An 11,657-nucleotide genomic window follows, 5' to 3' on the forward strand; every position below is an offset into this window, starting at 1 on the left:
ATGTGTGAAAGAATACCAAACAGCAGAGGAACTTAAAATGCATGATTTTAGGGAAAAAGGGCATGTGCAAGAAACTCAAGCCCCTGTGCCATTTCTTCCTGACTATGCAGTCCCCGGAAAGGACACTGTTGAGAGTGTAAGCAGGTTTACACTGAAAGAAACGTTGCAGGACGCGATCGAGTCGCAACCAATTTCACCGCCAGATACTGAACAGGCTGAGATTTCTAGAATAGGATTTCCCGGCAAAAACGCATTTGAGGAACTTAATCTTATGTTGGAAACAGAAGCACAGCGGGAAGCGGAAGATTCTGGTACCTCCCCGGTGTCGGTGCCAGAAGAGCCTGGCACAGGGCTACGAGTTGATGCAGGTAATATAATTTCTCCAGAATTACAACTCTTGTCGGAAGACCCATCGGGACTAACAACGCCAATAGAAGCAAAAATTGCAGAACCGGAGCCGGCTAGATCTAAAGGGAGCGAAGACAAGGCTCTTCAAGATTACCAGCTGTTGCCCGAAGATACATCTGGTTTAAGAATGCCAGAAGTGACTGAAGTCAGTGCTCAACCAACATCGCCCGAGATTAAAGAACCTGAAGTAATGCCTCTCCAAGAAATTAAACTTTTGGCAGCAGAGACATCGCGATTAACGTCGCTGGCAGAGTCTATAGCACCTGTGGAAGAGAAGCCTGCTCAAGCTGCCGCACAGGCAAGAAAGACAACAAAAAAACTTAAGAAAGTTTCGGAAGAGACGTCGGGATTATTCACATCAGCTGCAGCGAAGGCAACCATGATTCTTAGGCCAGATGAATATGAAACACACAAAGCAGTAGCTTCTCCAGAGCCCCATGCCGAAACGTCCGAACGTCAAGTCGTTGAACTAGCCCCACAGGAAGACCTGCTGCTGTTGCAACCTGACTTAGCAGAGGGAGAACAGGCTAATATCGACTTTCAAGAGATGGCACAAGAAGCAGTGCTTGACAAAAGAGAACAAGTCGCGCAAACGTCTGTTACTCATCTTGTCAAAGAGCAGCCAAGTAGATCGGAGGAGCTCCAACTTGTACCAGCCCTGGAAGCAGCTCCAGTTCCAGAAGCCGAAATGGAAGAACTGACATCTCAAAAAAAGGTATCACCCTTACTAGTGGAAAGTGCAGGACAGCTGCCGACTGAAGTTTTCCTTCAAGGAAGAGACGCGATCAGTAAGGAGTTACTTCTTCCGGCGGAAACTGAAGGATATGTAACTAAAGCAGAGCAGTTGGAACTTGTTCCCGCGCCCGACGAAATCCCACTTGAAGAATCGCAGTCAATACCAATCGTTCCTCCAGAAGAAAGGATTCATTTTGAAACGGAAGCTGCAGATGAATATGCTGTGTCCGAGGCTCTCCCGGAGACGGTTGTTCAAGCAGTTGCGGAAAGCAAGATGGCCGGTGAAGATTTATTGGCTCCAGGCCTTGGCGAGGGGCCTGTAACACGAGAGGCGGACTTCGAACTTGTTCCCGAACATGAAACAACTACGGTCTCTGAAGTTCCTGCGACTCAGCCAGTACTTTTAGGAGACACTGGAACCTTTGTAACTGAAGCGCTCAAAGATGAAATACCTGTTGATATCATGTTGGCCGGACTCTCTCGTTCAAACACAGACCAGGTAGAACACAGCAAAGCGTTGCTTGAAGTTCCATTTCACGCAACTAAAATTTGCGAAGATTTCAAGAAGGAAGCCGATGTTCCACACAAACTGTCAGCCGAAGAGAAAGCATTAATTCCCGAGACGCCAGCGGATATTGTAAAGGAGGTGGAGGAGAAAGTTAAAGCTGTAGAAATGAGAGCCATTTTTCCAGAGCAAGAAGTCAAGCCGGAGCCTCGCGAGAAAAAGACGCTTGTCGAAAAAGGTATTTTCCTTCCCGAAGTCATAGAACAGGAAGCCCTATCGGAAGTTGCTCCGGAAAAAAGAGCCCCAGCCATTGAACTGCAGGCTGTATTCGTTGAACGTGCATTCGAGCCTGGGTCCCCAATGGAAAAAGAGAAATATCTACAAGAACTTACGCTTCCAGAGGTGCAAGAACAGAAAGCCCTGCTGGAAGCAGCGAGAGAGGAAAAACCTGCGCCTATTGAAATGCAAGGATTATTCGCTGTACCTGCTTTTGAGCCAGGGCCAAGCAAAGAAAAAGTACAGGCAGATATGGAAGAACCTTTGCTTCCAGTAGTTCATGAACAGGAAGCTGTGCCGGAAGCACCACTCAAATGGCCTGCAGAGAAAAGAGATCAAATGATTGACATGGCGCAGTTACATGGTCAACCTGAACCAGAGCTCGCGCAACGCAAGGAAAAGGAAGTGGCGGAGCTAAAGGGTCTCGTCCTTCCAGATGTGCAGGAACAAGCAGCCGTGTCGGAAACACCTAGAGAGCCGACCAGTGTCTCGGAGGTCACCAAGCCACGGAGGCTATTGGGCGACCGTATTGAATCCCCCGCCGCTGAAATTATATTGGAAAGCGAAGAAATATCTGAATCAGCATCAGCAGACTTCAAAAAAGGCGGCTTTCCCGTATTGTCGACATTCGATCTTTTCATTAACTATAGCAAAGTAGTTTCAAGGATGGACTTTCCGAGTGATGTGCGAGGCCGTACAACGAGCGCACACTTCGAGCGCGGCCGAGAATTCCAAGTATCTGCTCCCGCAGGGAAAGCAACGCAATCTCAAGGTATTACAAGTTACCAGGAGGGTGCTAAATTGAAGAGCGTGGAAAGTTTAATTTCCCACACTTCGCGAGAAGGACTGCATGCCCTATCCCAGCATGAAGAGAAAAAAAGACGCTCTGCGGAAGGGACTACAGGTGCCGAAGTAATATCCGCGCAGCCACCCGGTTACGAACTTGAATACCTCTACATTCCAGAATCCATGACACAAGAAGAGACAAATATCGAAATCACTTCCGAACAGAAGAAAACGCAAGATCTTGACGAAACCGTAGCGGCCGATTACATTTACAGGCGACCAATCAGTAACGAACAAGAATACCTCTACGTTCCAGAGTTCATGACAACTGAACGAGCTGAAGTAGCACCGCCGCTAGAAGTAAAGGAAGCGAGAGCTTTCGAGGCCGTGAGACCAACTGGAATGCTTTACGTAGAGCCTCCTCCTTACGAGCTGGAGTACCTCCACGTGCCAGAATTCATGACGCGAGAACAACCTGTAGGTATTCCAGTAGAAGCAAAGGAAGCACCGGTTCCAGAAGCGGCAATGCGGGTCAAAGAGCTTGCGATGCCACCTCAAGCTTATGAAGGGCAATTTCCTTACGCTGCAGGAGTAGCTACAATTGAATCAGAAGCGGAATTACCAAAGAAAGAAGAAAGGCCTCCTGTCAAAGTCCCCACGATAGAAGCGCCTGAATACGTCCAAGTACAGCCTCCCACTTACGAGCCGGAATATACGTATGTGCCAGAATTTATGACAACTGAACAACCTGAAGTCGCACCGCCGCAGGAAGTAGAGGAAGCGAGAGCTTTCGAGGCCGTGAGACCAACCGGAGTGCTTTACGTAGAGCCTCCTTCTTACGAGCTGGAGTACCTCCACGTGCCAGAATTCATGACGCGAGAACAACCTGTAGGTGTTCCAGTAGAAGCAAAGGAAGCACCGGTTCCAGAAGCGGCAATGCAGGTCAAAGAGCTTGCGATGCCATCTCAAGCTTATGAAGGGCAATTTCCTTACGCGGCAGGTTTTACTACACTTAAGCCAGAAGCGGAAGTTTTAGAGAAAGAAAAAGAGCTTCCAGTGAAAGTCCCCACGATAGAAGCACCTGAATACGTCCAAGCACAACCTCCCACTTACGAGCCGGAATATACGTATGTGCCAGATTTTATGACAACTGAACAACCTGAAGTCGCACCGCCGCAGGAAGTAGAGGAAGCCAGAGCTTTCGAGGCCGTGAGACCAACCGGAGTGATTTACGTAGAGCCTCCTTCTTACGAGCTGGAGTACCTCTACGTGCCAGAATTCATGACGCGAGAACAACCTATAGGTGTTCCAGTAGAAGCAAAGGAAGCACTGGTTCCAGAAGCGGCAATGCAGGTCAAAGAGCTTGCCATGCCACCTCCAGCTTATGAAGTGCAATTTCCCTACGTTGCAGGAGTAGCTACAATGGAATCAGAAGCGGAATTACCAAAGAAAGAAGAAAGGCCTCCTGTCAAAGTCCCCACGATAGAAGCGCCTGAATACGTCCAAGTACAGCCCCCCACTTACGAGCCGGAATACACGTATGTGCCAGAATTCATGACAACTGAACAACCTGAAGTCGCACCGCCGCAGGAAGTAGAGGAAGCCAGAGCTTTCGAGGCCGTGAGACCAACCGCAGTGATTTACGTAGAGCCTCCTTCTTACGATCTGGAGTACCTCTACGTACCAGAATTCATGACGCGAGAACAACCTGTAGTTGTTCCAGTAGAAGCAAAGGAAGCACCGGTTCCAGAAGCGGCAATGCAGGTCAAAGATATTGCCATGCCACCTCCAGCTTATGAAGTGCAATTTCCCTACGTTGCAGAAGTAGCTACAATTGAATCAGAAGCGGAATTACCAAAGAAAGAAGAAAGGCCTCCTGTCAAAGTCCCCACGATAGAAGCGCCTGAACACGACCAAGTACAGCCCCCCACTTACGAGCCGGAATACACGTATGTGCCAGAATTCATGACAACTGAACAACCTGAAGTCGCACCGCCGCAGGAAGTAGAGGAAGCCAGAGCTTTCGAGGCCGTGAGACCAACCGGAGTGATTTACGTAGAGCCTCCTTCTTACGATCTGGAGTACCTCCACGTGCCAGAATTCATGACGCGAGAACAACCTGTAGGTGTTCCAGTAGAAGCAAAGGAAGCACCGGTTCCAGAAGCGGCAATGCAGGTCAAAGAGCTTGCGATGCCATCTCAAGCTTATGAAGGGCTATTTCCTTACGCGGCAGGCTTTACTACACTTAAGCCAGAAGCGGAAGTTTTAAAGAAAGAAAAAGAGCTTCCAGTGAAAGTCCCCACGATAGAAGCGCCTGAATACGTCCAAGCACAACCTCCCACTTACGAGCCGGAATATACGTATGTGCCAGATTTTATGACAACTGAACAACCTGAAGTCGCACCGCCGCAGGAAGTAGAGGAAGCCAGAGCTTTCGAGGCCGTGAGACCAACCGGAGTGATTTACGTAGAGCCTCCTTCTTACGAGCTGGAGTACCTCTACGTGCCAGAATTCATGACGCGAGAACAACCTATAGGTGTTCCAGTAGAAGCAAAGGAAGCACCGGTTCCAGAAGCGGCAATGCAGGTCAAAGAGCTTGCCATGCCACCTCCAGCTTATGAAGTGCAATTTCCCTACGTTGCAGGAGTAGCTACAATTGAATCAGAAGCGGAATTACCAAAGAAAGAAGAAAGGCCTCCTGTCAAAGTCCCCACGATAGAAGCGCCTGAATACGTCCAAGTACAGCCCCCCACTTACGAGCCGGAATACACGTATGTGCCAGAATTCATGACAACTGAACAACCTGAAGTCGCACCGCCGCAGGAAGTAGAGGAAGCCAGAGCTTTCGAGGCCGTGAGACCAACCGGAGTGATTTACGTAGAGCCTCCTTCTTACGATCTGGAGTACCTCTACGTGCCAGAATTCATGACGCGAGAACAACCTGTAGGTGTTCCAGTAGAAGCAAAGGAAGCACCGGTTCCAGAAGCGGCAATGAAGGTCAAAGAGCTTGCGATGCCACCTCAAGCTTATGAAGGGCAATTTCCTTATGCGGCAGGCTTTACTACACTTAAGCCAGAAGCGGAAGTTTTAAAGAAAGAAAAAGAGCTTTCAGTGAAAGTCCCCACGATAGAAGCGCCGGAATACGTCCAAGCACAACCTCCCACTTACGAGCCGAAATATACGTATGTGCCAGATTTTATGACAACTGAACAACCTGAAGTCGCACCGCCGCAGGAAGTAGAGGAAGCCAGAGCTTTCGAGGCCGTGAGACCAACCGGAGTGATTTACGTAGAGCCTCCTTCTTACGAGCTGGAGTACCTCTACGTGCCAGAATTCATGACGCGAGAACAACCTATAGGTGTTCCAGTAGAAGCAAAGGAAGCACCGGTTCCAGAAGCGGCAATGCAGGTCAAAGAGCTTCTCATTTCATCTCCAGCTTATGAAGTGCAATTTCCCTACGTTGCAGGCGTAGTAGCTACAATGAAACCAGAAGCGGAAGTTCCCAAGAAAGAAAAAGGACCTCCTGTCAAAGTCCCCCCGATAGAAGCGCCTGAATACATTCAAGCACAGCCTCCCACTTACGAGCCGGAATACACGTATGTGCCAGAATTCATGACAACTGAACAACCTGAAGTCGCACCGCCGCAGGAAGTAGAGGAAGCCAGAGCTTTCGAGGCCGTGAGAACAACCGGGGTACTTTACGTAGAGCCTCCTTCTTACGAGCTGGAGTACCTCCACGTGCCGGAATTCATGACGCGAGAACAACCTGCAGGTGTTCCAGTAAAAGCAAAGGAAGCACCGGTTCCAGAAGCGGCAATGCAGGTCCAAGAGCTTGCCATGCCACCTCCAGCTTATGAAGTGCAATTTCCCTATGTTGCAGGCATAGCTACAATTGAATCAGAAGCGGAAGTTCCAAAGAAAGAAAAAGGGCTTCCTGTCAAATTCCCCACAATTGAAGCACCTGAATACGTCCAAGCACAGCCCCCCACTTACGAGCCGGAATACACGTATGTGCCAGAATTCATGACAACTGAACAACCTGAAGTAGCACCGCCGCTAGAAGTAAAAGAAGCGAGAGCTTTCGAGACCGTGAGACCAGCCGTAGTGCATTACGTAGAGCCTCCTTCTTACGAGCTGGAGTACCTCCACGTGCCAGAATTCATGACGCGAGAACAACCTGTAGGTGTTCCAGTAGAAGCAAAGGAAGCACCGGTTCCAGAAGCGGCAATGCAGGTCAAAGAGCTTGCCATGCCACCTCCAGCTTATGAAGTGCAATTTCCCTACGTTGGAGGAGTAGCTACAATTGAATCAGAAGCGGAATTTCCAAAGAAAGATAAAGGGCCTCCTGTCAAATTCCCCCTGATAGAAACGCCTGAATACGTCCGAGCACAGCCACCCACTTACGAACCGGAATACACGTATGTGCCAGAATTCATGATAACTCAACAACCTGAAGTAGCACCGCCGCTAGAAGTAAAGGAAGCGAGAGCTTTCGAGACCGTGAGACCAACCGGAGTGATTTACGTAGAGCCTCCTTCTTACGAGCTGGAGTACCTCCACGTGCCAGAATTCATGACGCGAGAACAACCTGTAGGTGTTCCAGTAGAAGCAAAGGAAGCACCGGTTCCAGAAGCGGCAATGCAGGTCAAAGAGCTTGCCATGCCACCTCCAGCTTATGAAGTGCAATTTCCCTACGTTGCAGGAGTAGCTACAATTGAATCAGAAGCTGAATTACCAAAGAAAGAAGAAAGGCCTCCTCTCAAAGTCCCCACGATAGAAGCGCCTGAATACGTCCAAGTACAGCCCCCCACTTACGAGCCGGAATACACGTATGTGCCAGAATTCATGACAACTGAACAACCGGAAGTAGCACCGCCGCTAGAAGTAAAGGAAGCGAGAGCTTTCGAGGCCATGACACCAGCCGTAGTGCTTTACGTAGAGCCTCCTTCTTACGAGTTGGAATACCTCCACGTGCCAGAATTCATGACGCGAGAACAACCTGTAGGTGTTCCAGTAGAAGCAAAGGAGGCACCGGTTCCAGAAGCGGCAATGCAGGTCAAAGAGCTTGCCATGCCACCTCCAGCTTATGGAGTGCAATTTCCCTACGTTGCAGGCGTAGCTACAATTGAATCAGAAGCGGAAGTTCCAAAGAAAGGAAAAGTGCCTCCTGTCAAAGTCGCCACGATTGAAGCGCCTGAATACGTCCAAGCACAGCCCCCACTTACGAGCCGGAATACACGTATGTGCCAGAATTCATGACAACTGAACAACCTGAAGTAGCACCGCCGCTAGAAGTAAAGGAAGCGAGAGCTTTCGAGACCGTGAAACCAGCCGTAGTGCTTTACGTTGAGCCTCCTTCTTACGAGCTGGAGTACCTCCACGTGCCAGAATTCATGACGCGAGAACAACCTGTAGGTGTTCCAGTAGAAGCAAAGGAAGCACCGGTTCCAGAAGCGGCAATGCAGGTCAAAGAGCTTGCCATGCCACCTCCAGCTTATGAGGTGCAATTTCCCTATGTTGCAGGCATAGCTACAATTGAATCAGAAGCGGAAGTTCCAAAGAAAGAAAAAGGGCCTCCTGTCAAAGTCCCCACAATTGAAGCACCTGAATACGTCCAAGCACAGCCTCCCACTTACGAGCCGGAATACACGTATGTGCCAGAATTAATGACAACTGGACAACCTGAAGTCGCACCACCGCAGGAAGTAGAGGAAGCCAGAGCTTTCGAGGCAGTGAGAACAACCGGGGTACTTTACGTAGAGCCTCCTTCTTACGAGTTGGAATACCTCCACGTGCCAGAATTCATGACGCGAGAACAACCTGTAGGTGTTCCAGTAGAAGCAAAGGAGGCACCGGTTCCAGAAGCGGCAATGGAGGTCAAAGAGCTTGCCATGCCACCTCCAGCTTATGAAGTGCAATTTCCCTACGTTGCAGGAGTAGCTACAATTGAATCAGAAGCTGAATTACCAAAGAAAGAAAAAGGCCTCCTCTCAAAGTCCCCACGATAGAAGCGCCTGAATACGTCCAAGTACAGCCCCCACTTACGAGCCGGAATACACGTATGTGCCACAATTCATGACAACTGAACAACCGGAAGTAGCACCGCCGCTAGAAGTAAAGGAAGCGAGAGCTTTCGAGGCCATGACACCAGCCGTAGTGCTTTACGTAGAGCCTCCTTCTTACGAGTTGGAATACCTCCACGTGCCAGAATTCATGACGCGAGAACAACCTGTAGGTGTTCCAGTAGAAGCAAAGGAGGCACCGGTTCCAGAAGCGGCAATGCAGGTCAAAGAGCTTGCCATGCCACCTCCAGCTTATGGAGTGCAATTTCCCTACGTTGCAGGCGTAGCTACAATTGAATCAGAAGCGGAAGTTCCAAAGAAAGGAAAGGTGCCTCCTGTCAAAGTCGCCACGATTGAAGCGCCTGAATATGTTCAAGCAGAGCCTCCCACTTACGAGCCGGAATACACGTATGTGCCAGAATTCATGACAACTGAACAACCGGAAGTAGCACCGCCGCGGGAAGTAAAGGAAGCGAGAGCTGTCGAGGCCGTGAGACCAACCGGAGTGCTTTACGTAGAGCCTCCTTCTTACGAGTTGGAATACCTCCACGTGCCAGAATTCATGACGCGAGAACAACCTGTAGGTGTTCCAGTAGAAGCAAATGAAGCACCGGTTCCAGAAGCGGCAATGCAGGTCAAAGAGCTTGCCATGCCACCTCCAGCTTATGAAGTGCAATTTCCCTACGTTGCAGCAGTAGCTACAATTGAACCAGAAGCGGAATTTCCAAAGAAAGATAAAGGGCCTCCTGTCAAAGTCCCCACGATAGAAGCGCCTGAATACGTCCAAGCAGAGCCCCCCACTTACGAGCCGGAATACACGTATGTGCCAGAATTCATGACAACTGAACAGCCTGAAGTAGCACCGCTGATGGAAGTAAAGGAAGCGAGAGCTTTCGAGGCCGTGAGACCAACCGGAGTGCTTTACGTAGAGCCTCCTTCTTACGAGTTGGAATACCTCCACGTGCCAGAATTCATGACGCGAGAACAACCTATAGGTGTTGCAGAAGAAGCAAAGAAAGCACTGCTTTCAGAAGCGGCAATGCAGGTCAAAGAGCTTGCCATACCACCTCCAGCTTATGAAGTGCAATTTCCCTACGTTGCAGGCGTAGCTACAATGAAACCAGAAGTGGAAGTTCCAAAGAAAGAAAAAGAACCTCCTGTCAAAGTCCCCCCGATAGAAGCGCCTGAATACGTCCAAGCACAGCCCCCCACTTACGAACCGGAATACACGTATGTGCCAGAATTCATGACAACTGAACAGCCTGAAGTAGCACCGCTGATGGAAGTAAAGGAAGCGAGAGCTTTCGAGGCCGTGAGACCAACCGGAGTGCTTTACGTAGAGCCTCCTTCTTACGAGCTGGAGTACCTCCACGTGCCAGAATTCATGACGCGAGAACAACCTATAGGTGTTGCAGAAGAAGCAAAGAAAGCACTGCTTTCAGAAGCGGCAATGCAGGTCAAAGAGCTTGCCATACCACCTCCAGCTTATGAAGTGCAATTTCCCTACGTTGCAGGCGTAGCTACAATGAAACCAGAAGTGGAAGTTCCAAAGAAAGAAAAAGAACCTCCTGTCAAAGTCCCCACGATAGAAGCGCCTGAATACGTCCAAGCACAGCCGCCCACTTACGAGCCGGAATACACGTATGTACCAGAATTCATGAGAACTGAACCACCTGAAGTAGCACCGCCACGGGAAATAGATGATGCGAGAGCTTCCGAGGCCGTGACACTAACCGCAGTGATTTACGTAGAGCCTCCTTCTTACGAGCTGGAGTACCTCCACGCGCCAGAATCCATAACGCGAAAACAACCTGTAGGTGTTCCAGTAGAAGCAAAGGAAGCACCGGTTCCAGAAGCGGCAATGCAGGTCACAGAGCTTGCCATACCACCTCCAGCTTATGAAGTGCAATTTCCCTACGTTACAGGTGTTGCTACAATTAAACCAGAAGCAGAAGTTCCCAAGAAAGAAAAAGAACCTCCTGTCAAAGTCCCCCTAATAGAAGCGCCTGAATACGTCCAAGCACAGCCTCCCACTTACGAGTCGGAATACACGTATGTGCCAGAATTCATGACAACTGAACAACCGGAAGTAGCACCGCCGCCGGAAGTAGAGGAAGCGAGAGCTTTCGAGGCCGTGAGACCAACCGGAGTGCTTTACGTAGAGCCTCCTTCTTACGAGCTGGAGTACCTCCACGTGCCAGAATTCATGACGCGAGAACAACCTACGGGTGTTCCAGTACAAGCAAAGGAGGCACCGGTTCCAGAAGCGGCAATGCAGGTCAAAGAGCTTGCCATGCCACCTCCAGCTTATGAAGTGCAATTTCCCTACGTTACAGGTGTTGCTACAATTAAACCAGAAGCAGAAGTTCCCAAGAAAGAAAAAGGACCTCCTGTCAAAGTCCCCCTGATAGAAGCGCCTGAATACGTCCAAGCACAGCCTCCCACTTACGAGTCGGAATACACGTATGTGCCAGAATTCACGACAACTGAACAACCTGAAGTAGCACTGCCGCCGGAAGTAGAGGAAGCGAGAGCTTTCGAGGCCGTGAGACCAACCGGAGTGCTTTACGTAGAGCCTCCTTCTTACGAGCTGGAGTACCTCCACGTGCCAGAATTCATGACGCGAGAACAACCTACGGGTGTTCCAGTACAAGAAAAGGAAGCACCGGTTCCAGAAGCGGCTAATGCCGGTCAAAAAGCTTGCCATGCCACCTCCAGCTTATGAAGTGCAATTTCCCTACGTTACAGGTGTTGCTACAATTAAACCAGAAGCAGAAGTTCCCAAGAAAGAAAAAGGACCTCCTGTCAAAGTCCCCCTGATAGAAGCGCCTGAATACGTCCAAGCACAGCCTCCCACTTACGAGTCGGAATACACGTATGTGCCA

The 11,657-nt window shown here is 49.7% G+C and overlaps 1 long non-coding RNA gene across 4 annotated transcripts; it reads right to left on the minus strand.

Moving 5' to 3' along the window:
* Positions 1-4,177: 4,177 nt before the first annotated feature.
* LOC125944098 (uncharacterized) lies at positions 4,178-7,900 on the minus strand. 4 transcript variants are annotated; one of them, XR_007466125.1, is made up of 3 exons: positions 7,161-7,900; positions 6,672-6,749; positions 4,178-4,202 (listed from the first exon to the last, which is right to left on the minus strand). It is a non-coding gene; the product is annotated as an uncharacterized LOC125944098 (long non-coding RNA). The 4 variants fall into 4 exon arrangements; XR_007466126.1 differs by lacking the exon at positions 4,178-4,202 and adding an exon at positions 5,003-5,024; XR_007466124.1 differs by lacking the exon at positions 4,178-4,202 and adding an exon at positions 5,361-5,435.
* Between the last annotated feature and the right edge of the window lie 3,757 nt (positions 7,901-11,657).

Source organism: Dermacentor silvarum, chromosome 3 (assembly GCF_013339745.2).
Source record: "Dermacentor silvarum isolate Dsil-2018 chromosome 3, BIME_Dsil_1.4, whole genome shotgun sequence".
Classification (NCBI taxonomy): domain Eukaryota; kingdom Metazoa; phylum Arthropoda; class Arachnida; order Ixodida; family Ixodidae; genus Dermacentor; species Dermacentor silvarum.